We start from the raw sequence: 249 nt of genomic DNA on the forward strand, positions 1-249 counted from the left end.
TGAGGTAATTATCTCCCTTCAACATTAGCTCTGAAGAAACCTTATAGTCCTGAAAGGGTAACCCTTGCACCGCAGATGCTGTCTGCACTGTCAAGTGCAACCAGAAGGATGTTTTTAATTTGCTGTTTGACAACTAAGCCCGTCGGCTGCCGATGCGATAAAGCGGATTCCGGTGAGTTTTCGCCCTCTTTGAGGTGATCACGCAAACACTACACGGAGCAGTGTCTCCGACAACTTGGTCTGAGGAAT

The sequence above is a fragment of the Chiloscyllium plagiosum genome, chromosome 25 (genome assembly GCF_004010195.1).
Source record: "Chiloscyllium plagiosum isolate BGI_BamShark_2017 chromosome 25, ASM401019v2, whole genome shotgun sequence".
NCBI classification, from domain to species: Eukaryota; Metazoa; Chordata; class Chondrichthyes; order Orectolobiformes; family Hemiscylliidae; genus Chiloscyllium; species Chiloscyllium plagiosum.